Consider the following 10,773-nt stretch of genomic DNA (forward strand, 5'->3'; position numbering starts at 1 on the left):
CATTATAGGAAGTGTCATGAAATAATCCTCTGTCTTTTGGTTAGTGAGGTCTGTAATGCCTTCAAGGAAATAACTAAGGACAGAGACGTAATTGCCAGGACAATTATTAGTTAATCTTGGAAAATTTCATCGCAATATTTTTACATGGAATAATTTTTCACCTTACCAAGTAAGTTATTAAACAAGATTCATTTTCATTTCATTCACTCTTGACTCGTATATCTTAACCTATCTATAGTTAGAAACTTGTTGAAATGTAATGTATTCTGGGGAAGGAAGCTATTACACATATATTCAGTCATCTCTCTACAATATTTATTTTTTGTATTTATAGCCTCAAAAGACAACAATTGTTGGTGTGGGATTTATGGTTTTAATTCATTGTTGAGTCGACTCAAATGTGCTGTGACGTAGTAGTAATAGTGTACTTAGATGATCGAGTAGGATAATAGTAAAGGTCCCTCAGGATAGAGTGAAAATAAACATTCGAAAGTATAATGTTAAAGGTAGTAGAGGTAACGACAAGAATTCATCCTCATCATAATCTCCTCCTCCTACGACTATTGACACAAAGGGCCTCTGTTAGATTTCACCAGTCGTCTCTATCTTGAGCTTTTAATTCAACACTGCTCCATTTATCTTCTCTTACTTCGCGCTTCACAGTCCTCAACCATGTAGGCCTGGGTCTTCGAACTCTTTTAGTGCCTTTAGGAGCCCAGGTGAACGTTTGGTGAACTAATTTCTCTTGGGGAGTGCGGAGAGCATGCCCAAACCATCTCCATCTACCCTTCATCATGATCTCATCCACATTTGGCATTCGAGTAATCTCTTTTATAGTTTTATTTCTAATCCTGTCCTGCCAATTAACTCCCAATATCCTTCTGAGGGCTTTGTTCTCAAATCTACTAAATCTATTGGACATTGGGCGGTATTCATAAAGAAAAGGATATGCTTATACTTGCAAATTATGAAGGAAATCCTTCTACTTGTATTCATAAACATTTCAAGCAAAAGCTTCTACTTTTAGAGCAAAACCATATCCTTATAATCACATAAAAGTAAATGGTTATACATAAAGAAGACCCTTTACTTCATATAAAGAGCATATGCTTCGAAAAAGCTGAGTCTGGTCAGTAGCAGACTGCAGTTCGAAGAGAAAGGTTGTTCTGTCCGATTCTCAGCACGATGGCAGATTTTGTGGATGTGAAGCATGTTAAACAATACATGCCCCGTTTACTCACACTTGATCGTGATTTCAAGATGTTATTCCGTTTTGAAGAACAAATTGTACAGTGGCTTGCGGACAGATATCTTGTCCACACCTGGAATCTCGATGAAATATCAAGGTTAAGCCATAACTAGGTGATATGCATTTTACATTTGCTTTTGCATGTATAAACAGTTGGGAGAATACGAAGGCTGCTGTAGTAAGGGATGTATGTATGTACAAACAGTATATATGTATGTATGTAAGTATATATATATATATATATATATATATATATATATATATATATATATATATATATGTGTGTGTGTGTGTGTGTGTACAGTACATGCAAATATACTGTATTCATATAATATATAAATGTATATTTATATATATGTATATGTATGTATATATATATATTATATATGTATATGTATGTATATATATATATATATATATATATATATATATATATTATATATGTATATGTATGTATATATATATATATATTATATATGTATATGTATGTATATATATTTCTGTGTATATATATGTATATATATACATCGTATAAATATACATATATACACAGAATATTCATATACTGCAAAAGCTTATATACATGCATGTATATACACATATAAACTATATATGTGTATATATTTATATATATATATTTATATATATATATATATATATATATATATATATATATATATATATATATCGGTTCGTACCAGAAACAGATTGTTCTAAATTCCAAACCTGAAATAATTTAGCTGAAATCAACTATTTCAATTCGGTTTTCCTTAAACAGCAATTACCCTTCGCCCTTCGTCCGGGTATCTTAAAGTTTCCTTCAAACTGCAAAGTTGAGCGTTTAGCATCTTCAAAACTTTTCAACTCAAATCCATAAATCAAATCACGTAGTTTATTATTATTATTATTATTATTATTATTATTATTATTATTGTAGTTGTTGTTGTAGTTATAAAACAAGAATGGAATTTTTCGCGAGTCTTAAAAGAATTCGGAAGAAAATCTTCTCGGATTTCCAAATGGCTTCAGAGGAAATAGCCATAGACTTAGCATGGAATTCTGAATGCCTCCAGAACGGAATCTCAGAACGGTATCGGAAGAATACTTTCCCGGATTTCCAAATGGCTTCAGAAAAAATAGCCATAGACTTAGCATGGAATTCTGAATGCCTCCAGAACGGAATCTCAGAACGGTTTCGGAAGAAAAATTTCCCGAATTTCCAAAAGTCTTCAAAGGACATCGCCGTATACTTAACATGGATTTCTGAATGACTCCAGAACTTAAATTTCCAGGAGCAGCCCTGAACGACTCCTCCCCGAGCTTCAAATGACTTCTGAATACCTGATCTTCATTTTTTCAAACGTAGCCTGCAACACCTCACATGATCTGTATGTAGCTGGCGAAATCTAACCAAGGAATTGCGCGTCAATAGGAATAAGAGGAAATGAGTTGATGACTGGGAGAAGGATTTCACTTAACTCACAGAAATCGCCTTCTGGCGGAATAGTAAGCTGCCGGTAAGAATAATGTGTTACGTCTTCGTAACACCATCAACTACAGATGGTTTTGGTTGCTGCCGAAGTTGCCGAACGTTCGTTTTATATCGCCCGACCTATAGAAAGACATGGGATCTTCCGTTGGCAGCTGAGCTTTAAAGATCATAATGTATGCGCCTTGAAGGATCCTTTGCTTGGGCTTTTGCGACGATGTCTTATTAAAGGAGACTCTTGTAAAAAGTACGAGGCTTTGTATCGGTGCAAAAACGGATTGCGGGGAATGAGGATGGAGGCAGAATGGTTCAACTGAACGGTGAGTGACGTGTAGTTCTTCAACAGGATTGTCCCAAAATTCGCCATTGAAGTAAGGACATATCCAGACGACATTGGTAAATATATCATGTTGCTCGTCATTTACTTTGGCATGATAGTGTATGCGGAGAAATCGATAGTATTCATCTCTTTACTCATTCCCCAGATAGGTAAAGAATAAATGCCTTCGATTTCCCTGAGGAATCTGACGAAGTGAGGACTCGCGGCACTGAAATCTCTTTTGAAATCTAGAAGGACACTGACGAACTAAGGAAAAGAGACAATGAAATCTCGAAAGAAACAGATAATCTAATGAAAGAAGATCTTAAAAACTAGAAGACAGGAGAGAACAGCGAAGAGGAGGTTCTAATGCCAGAGGAAAGACACCTAAAAATAGAGAGCCTTTAATGCTAGAAGTAAGGCACCTCAAAATATAGATCGAAGACCCTCTAATGCTAAAAGTATGGAACCTAGAAATATATGTGAAAGAACTTCTAATGCTAGAAGTGTGGGAGCTAAAGAGAGAGGTCAAAGAACTTCTAATGTTAGAGGTGTGGGAGCTATAAAGAGAGGTCAAAGAACTTCTAATGCTTGAGGTAAGGGAGCTGAAAAGAGGTCAAAGAACTTCTAATGCTAGAGGTGTGGGAGCTAAAAAGATGTCAAAGAACCTCTAATGCTAGAGGTGTGGGAGCTAAAAAGAGGTCAAAGAACTTTTAATGCAAGGGGTTTGGGAGCTAAAAAGAGGTCAAAGATCTTCTAATACAAGGGGTGTGGGAGCTAAAAAGAGGTCAAAGAGCTTCTAATGCAAGGGGTGGGGAAGCTAAAAAGAGGTCAAAGAACTTCTAATGCAAGGAGTGTGGGAGCTAAAAAGAGGTCAAAGAACTTCTAATGCAAGGGGTGTGGGAGCTAAAAAGAGGTCAAAGAACTTCTAATGTAAGGGGTGGGGGAGCTAAAAAGAGGTCAAAGAACTTCTAATGCAAGAGGTGGGGGAGCTAAAAAGATGTCAAAGAACTTCTAATGCAAGGGGTGTGAGAGCTAAAAAGAGGTCAAAGAACTTCTAATGCAAGGGGTGGGGGAGCTAAAAAGAGGTCAAAGAACTTCTAATGCAAGGGGTGTGGGAGCTAAAAAGAGGTCAAAGAACTTCTAATGCAAGGGGTGGGGGAGCTAAAAAGAGGTCAAAGAACTTCTAATGCAAGGGGTGGGGGAGCTAAAAAGAGGTCAAAGAACTTCTAATGCAAGGGGTGGGGGAGCTAAAAAGAGGTCAAAGAACTTCTAATGCAAGGGGTGGGGGAGCTAAAAGGAGGTCAAAGAACTTCTAATGCAAGGGGTGTGAGAGCTAAAAAGAGGTCAAAGAACTTCTAATGCAAGGGGTGGGGGAGCTAAAAAGAGGTCAAACAACTTCTAATGCAAGGGGTGTGGGAACTAAAAAGAGGTCAAAGAACTTCTAATGCAGGGGGTGGGGAAGCTAAAAAGAGGTCAAAGAACTTCTAATGCAAGGGGTGGGGAAGCTAAAAAGAGGTCAAAGAACTTCTAATGCAAGGGGTGGGGGAGCTAAAAAGAGGGCAAAGAACTTCTAATGCAATGGGTGTGGGATCTAAAAAGAGTTCAAAGAACTTCTAATGCAAGGGGTGGGGAAGCTAAAAAGAGGTCAAAGAACTTCTAATGCAAGGGGTGTGGGAGCTAAAAAGAGGTCAAAGAACTTCTAATGCAAGGGGTGTGAGTGCTAAAAAGAGGTCAAAGAACTTATAATGCAGGGAGTGGGGAAGCTAAAAAGAGGTCAAAGAACTTCTAATGCAAGGGGTGGGGAAGCTAAAAAGAGGTCAAAGAACTAATAATGCAAGGGGTGTGGGAGCTAAAATGAGGTCAAAGAACTTCTAATGCAAGGGGTGTGAGAGCTAAAAAGAGGTCAAAGAACTTCTAATGCAAGGGGTGGGGTAGCTAAAAAGAGGTCAAAGAACTTCTAATGCAAGGGGTGTGAGAGCTAAAAAGAGGTCAAAGAACTTCTAATGCAAGGGGTGGGGGAGCTAAAAAGAGGTCAAAGAACTTCTAATGCAAGGGGTGTGAGAGCTAAAAAGAGGTCAAAGAACTTCTAATGCAAGGGGTGGGGGAGCTAAAAAGAGGTCAAAGAACTTCTAATGCAAGGGGTTTGGGAGCTAAAAAGAGGTCAAAGAACTTCTAATGCAAGGGGTGTGGGAGCTAAAAAGAGGTCAAAGAACTTCTAATGCAAGGGGTGTGGGAGCTAAAAAGAGGTCAAAGAACTTCTAATGCAAGGGGTGTGGGAACTAAAAAGAGGTCAAAGAACTTCTAATGCAGGGGGTGGGGAAGCTAAAAAGAGGTCAAAGAACTTCTAATGCAAGGGGTGTGGGAGCTAAAAAGAGGTCAAAGAACTTCTAATGCAAGGGGTGTGGGAACTAAAAAGAGGTCAAAGAACTTCTAATGCAGGGGGTGGGGAAGCTAAAAAGAGGTCAAAGAACTTCTAATGCAAGGGGTGTGGGAGCTAAAAAGAGGTCAAAGAATTTCTAATGAAAGGGGTGTGGGAGCTAAAAAGAGGTCAAAGAACTTCTAATGCAAGGGGTGTGGGAGCTAAAAAGAGGTCAAAGAACTTCTAATGCAAGGAGTGTGGGAGCTAAAAAGAGGTCAAAGAACTTCTAATGCAAGGGGTGGGGAAGCTAAAAAGAGGTCAAAGAACTTCTAATGCAAGGGGTTTGGGAGCTAAAAAGAGGTCAAAGAACTTCTAATGCAAGGGGCGGGGTATAGATGTCGCCAGCGAGGCTTTGGGGAAGGCGCGGCGGCGTCTGTGTTCTTTCTGATGCGTAAATTTAATTAGATACAAATATAAACAGGGCATTAACTACGTATTTTAAATACTAAACTCTTTCTTATCTTGACAGCACAAATGAAATCTTACAAGTTCCAACATGTAACTAAGCGCTCCCGAAACATGAGTCAGCCTTTTACTTTTGCTTGGAGGATATCCTCGCAAGTAAAAGGTAATCATTATGAATATGGAAAGAAAGATTTGCTTATACTTTTACCTTTTGCTTCAGAGAATTACCTTGTAATTTTACCTTATGCTTACAAGGATATCCTTCATTTTTATGAATACCTCCCGTTGTTTCATTGTCCTACCATGTCTCATGTCCATTGGGTAACACCGATCTCACTAAACTGATATATAGTCTGAATTTTATATGTATTTTCAGAATTACTGAGGAGTAATGTTGCTATACCTGGGAAGGTATAAGGTAGGATCCTAGGGGAATACTGTAAGAAAGACTTAAGTCAGAAATGTTGATAGCAGAAGAACAGTTTGGGTTTAAAAAAGGAAGAATATTTGTTGATTAAATGTTTATGAAATAGTTCTTGGCAAATGGAAAAACTGTGTTTGACTTAGAAAAGTTAGATGATGAAGCAATTGGCAATGTGGAGTGCATTAAAGATTTACATTGTAGATGAAAAAAATACTGTGAGCCATAGGAAGTTTATATGGATGAATCAAAGCATATGTTAGAACATAAAGTTGGAGAGTGAGAGGTCTTACATAAAAGTGGACATCAAACGGGAGTGTGTGTGATTTATCATTTACTATTTTTAACTTCTATGAATGAACTATGTGATGAGTCAGAGAAATACTAGTGGCTGTGTGTGTGCAAAGTTTTATAAGAAAATTAATTGGGAATGGAGGATTGAGTGGTTAATGATTGCATACTAGACAGTAGGGATTGAGGATTGCCAAGAAATATTTTAATTATTAGCGACAGAGCGTAGAAAGTGCTTGCTATAGTAGAAAGTTGAAAGTAAATGGGAGTAAATTTAAGATTATGTTGGCAAATAGAAGCCAAGAAGAAGGAGCAATGGGATGTTGAAATAGAACATGGAACAATGGAAGGTGGATCTGTTGTAGGAAGTATGAGTTGCCTGATAGATGAAGTAAAAATGGTAACAGTGCATGTATATAAGATACGTATAAGACTTTTGAGTGTCTGTGGGATACAAGGTTAGAAAACACGGAACGTTGTTAACCCTATTTACACTCATGACATTGAATTGCGAATGTTAAATTATAAAGTTTTGTTGAGAAATTTGGAGATACGAACGCAGTAATAGTAGAAAGGTCATCTAAGATGAAAACATGTCTTGAGTTTTGAAATAGGTCATCTGAAAAGATGGGAAGACGATAGATCGGTGTATGTATATATATATATATATATATATATATATATATGTATTGTACATTACGTGTATATATATATATATATATATATATATATATATATATATATAATGTATATATATATATATATATATATATATATATATATATATATATATGATTATATACATTCCGAAGGGACAAACGAATGTCCCCTTTATAAAAGAGGCTAGGTCTTTTATTTAGAAAATACTGAAGCCTTTTTGTATTTCCTGATCTCGTTGTACCTGGGTTAGAAAAGGCCAATTGAGCTTTGCCTTTAGAAGGTGAAAAATTGAAATAAATCGGTTGCCATGAAGACTGACATGAACCGCGAGCAAGAGAGATTAGAGGTGCAATTAGGGATGCAGTCGAGAAGTTCTTGAGATGAAACACAAAGCGATGTTTGCAAAACAAGCAAGGGCAAGTGGCTTGACAACAAAGTTCCAGTTAATCGTAGTTGGGAATAAGAGGCAAGTATTAAGGGGAATGCCTTTGATTATTATGCTGTCCAGAGAATGGAGTGTGGAGAGTGATATAGCAATCACCCGTGTGCTTACGAATAAATGTGTATACATTTTACTTATAAAAGGTATATAGAATATTTCTTCCGTACAAACTATTGTAAAGATTGCGTCGTGGAAATTTTCAATTACAGCCACTCATGAAGAAAGTAATGTCATTTTAGAAATTTGTCACTCTTAACAATATGCACAGGCGTCTATATATATTTATGTCCATTTGCTTAATGAATAATCAACAGTAGAGGAATTTACATTTCCCTTCAATGTAAATTCCTTTTTACAAGCACTGCCTTGATGTGATGGCACTAATTTCTCATTTTTCTCCCACGCATTATTCCATATAGGACTTATGTCTCCTTTGAAATATCGTATTGGTCTAAATGTCATTTCAAACTCATTATTAATAATTGCAAAAAAAAGAAAAAAATTGAGAGAGAGAGAGTGAGAGAGAGAGAGAGTGAGAGAGAGAGAGAGAGAGAGAGAGAGAGAGAGAGAGAGAGAGAGAGAGAGAGAGAGAGAGAGAGAGCCTGGAAAAAATGCGCCCAAAATATCTGCTAAATTCTTTGGTGATGAAAAATGAAATATTAAAGTTCTTCAAAGAGTAATCATACATCGAAGTTTATGTAGGTTATTTATTGAAAAAAATAATGAATATTTGTCAATCCGTAATATTTCTTAATAAAAATATATTTTATTAAAATGTTAATAAATGTATTGATATTTGAGTCAAAAAAAAAGAAAAGAGCGAGAGAGAGAGAGAGAGAGAGAGAGAGAGAGAGAGAGAGAGAGAGAGAGAGAGAGAGAGAGAGAGAGAGAGAGAGAGAGAGAATCTACAGGTTTCCAGACAGCTAAGATGGAAAGTTTTCCTGGGCGAAAACCGTTTCACATACAGTATCTATAAAGGCAGTCACATTCCCGTTTCGGAATGTTCAACCGGAACTGGTAAATCCAAATTGAAGTATGTCCTTTTTCACACATGGCTAGTTTAATATATCATTTTGGAAGTGAAAGATTATTATATTTCATAAATTGAATCGACATATATAATCTGCAAATAAACCCACTATTTTTTTTCCCCAAAGCTCGGAAATTGCCTTTAGACCACAATATTTGAATTGATAAGTTCGTAAGTGAAAGATGATTATATTTCGTAAATTGAATTATTATCCATATTGAATATTTGCAAATAGAAAAATAAATTGGTTATTTTTCCACACCTCGAAAAATTGTTTTAGACCGCATCAGGCTATTGTATTTAGCTTTCTGTCATGACAAATGAAAAGCTACCAGTTGACGAGAAACTCCCTAAAAGAATAAGGCAACGCTTTCATTTCCTCAACTCAGGCAGCACAGGATGAATGAATGGTTTTTGCTATTCTCCCTCAGGTCGCTCAGGGACTAAAAGTTTGAGGGTGGGGGAGAGGCGTTACGCAAAGGCAAAAATTATCCGCTTGGAATGAAAAATTGCTTTTTGTGTTTAGCTGATATGTTGATGACATCCTCTAGTCGCCTGATCAAATATTTTGCAAGACGACACTTTCTCAGAAGAGCATTTTAGTTTCGCGAATGACTTTTTCATCGATTATTTTTTAGATCGATATGTCTTGTTGATTGATGTTATATGACTTTGAAGTATTTAATTTACTAGTAATAGGTCGGAAGAAATTTGATTAGGTACAGGTAGACATATATTTTGCAGTTAATCCCTCCCCTTCCACTGGCCAGGTATATTGCATGAAAAGTGAATGAAGGGAGCTGTTTTCCAGTCCATGGAGGTAGTCTGGTGTAACGAAGGCATGCATTAAGCCATGAGGAAATTGCTTTCCCTTTGAAGTTTGTCCCTATATTGCCTTGTAAAACGTTCCTGCCTTTCCTCACCCGTATTTATTATTTGTTCTTCCCTTTTGAAGTGATCACTCGTTTATTCTTTTTCATATTTCAAAAGACATTTCGTAATCTTTTCCCAAGAGATGACTCGCTTTTCGTTTTATTATTTAGTGTTCTTTAAGAAACTTACTCAGTCTAAACTATTCCTGAATTTTCTTCTATTTAATGAATTTAAGTAAAATATGAAACAAACATCTGGTTTTGAATGGTGAAAAAGTGAAGTAATTTTTCGTGATCTTTGATCAAATATTAAAGGGCGGAGGATTTGAAGTTAATGACCCATTAGCGAGAGGATACCAAGGGAAGCAGACCTTTATACCCTTCATATCAAGGTTTTAGAAACTCAAATCAAGACCTTTTGAAACTGATCGATTTCCTTGGAAGTTTTGATCTCTTTAAATATTAGAGGATGGAATCAGTTTAATCGGAATAGACTTTTTAGTTAATTGAAACGCCCCAGAAATCAGCATTTTAGCTGTTTTTGAAAATATGAAGATGGTTTATTGTGTGAATGGCTACTTCCCGGTGGGGTGGAGATTATTATCTTGGCTAGGAAATGATTTATATAAATATACTATGATGGTATATAGGATTTTTTTCTCCCCGGCCCAAACTAACAGTAAAGTAACAATAGCTAAATTTTCCATTGCCCAGCACAGCAGTGACATACTGGATATAAGGGGAACATAAACATTTGTGTTTTGGTCAGAAAATGTTGACATTTAAGTTGATTCTGATTATTTTTCTCTTTTTAAGATTTTAAAGTTTTTTCTTTAAGAAAACGGGTTTAATAGATAAAATTTGATTATATATTTATCTTAGGTTTTGATTTATAATTATTTTTGTCAATAGAATATAATTTTTCTCGTTTGAGTTTAATCGGGCCAGCACTGAAGGAGTTAATTTTGACTCAATGGGCTGGTAAATCTCAATCCCTTTAATAATAATGAGGAAACTTACTCATGCTGTTGATTTGCTCATCTGGATTAGAGAGAGAGAGAGAGAGAGAGAGAGAGAGAGAGAGAGAGAGAGAGACACGCATGCGCATGAATAAAAGTCTTTAGCAAAGGTAATTGTCTCTTAAATCTTGAGTTAAATAAAGTGTAATCTATC

This window comes from Palaemon carinicauda, chromosome 27, assembly GCF_036898095.1.
Source record: "Palaemon carinicauda isolate YSFRI2023 chromosome 27, ASM3689809v2, whole genome shotgun sequence".
Taxonomy (NCBI): domain Eukaryota; kingdom Metazoa; phylum Arthropoda; class Malacostraca; order Decapoda; family Palaemonidae; genus Palaemon; species Palaemon carinicauda.